Below are 700 nucleotides of genomic sequence, written 5' to 3'. Positions count from 1 at the left end.
TTTTTGCGTTGGCCTTGTGCCTAAGTTTTTTGCTAATTTTGCCTCCTGTATTTTTTCCTGTGAATGAAAACATTTAGTATCTCAAAGTGTAGCATCTGTTCCAGCAGATTCTGCAAGCAAGGGCCGTGTGTGGGAGCAACCCCACATATAATACCTTGATCAATGTAGGGGCAACCCTTCAAACCATTTGTCACTATCCAGCTCCCCTACTCCCCGGGGAGTTGGCCCCCTTCACTCCTCACATTAAAAATCGGCCTTGTGCCTAATCTGCTGGGTGGGGGAACAAATAAATACCCTTTTCTTGGCCTTTTGGCCAAGATCAAAGTGTAGTAGCTATTCTTACTACATTCTATACTTATGTTTGTAACTTTGTGATAAAAAGTGGGGGATCACTTTTCTGTATCAATTTAATGTAAAATTATGACCCACTTAACAGCCAGTTAGTCTCAAAGCTATTCAAGTAATTCTTCAGATCATTCAACTTGTTTTTGAAGGATTCCAGTTAGTTTTTAAGCATTCAAGTCATTCTTAAGGTCATTCAATTCATCCTTAAGTGCATTAAAGCCATTTTAAGTCATTAACTGTTTATTCATTTTAGTCATTTCAGCCCATTTTTCGGTCATTTTAGTTTTCTTGAAGAATTTCATGCCAATCCTACATTCACGCATTCATTCATTACACGAGAGCACGTGACTAATGG

The 700-nt window shown here is 38.6% G+C and overlaps 1 pseudogene; it reads left to right on the top strand.

Moving 5' to 3' along the window:
- Positions 1–292: 292 nt before the first annotated feature.
- LOC145293559 (U2 spliceosomal RNA) lies at positions 293–430 on the top strand (annotated as a pseudogene).
- Positions 431–700: the final 270 nt, after the last annotated feature.

The sequence above is a fragment of the Euprymna scolopes genome, chromosome 14, assembly GCF_053919585.1.
Source record: "Euprymna scolopes isolate OS-2025 chromosome 14, ASM5391958v1, whole genome shotgun sequence".
NCBI classification, from domain to species: domain Eukaryota; kingdom Metazoa; phylum Mollusca; class Cephalopoda; order Sepiida; family Sepiolidae; genus Euprymna; species Euprymna scolopes.
The sequence above is the reverse complement of the archived record's forward strand: the minus strand, read 5'-3'. Positions and strand labels throughout refer to the sequence as shown.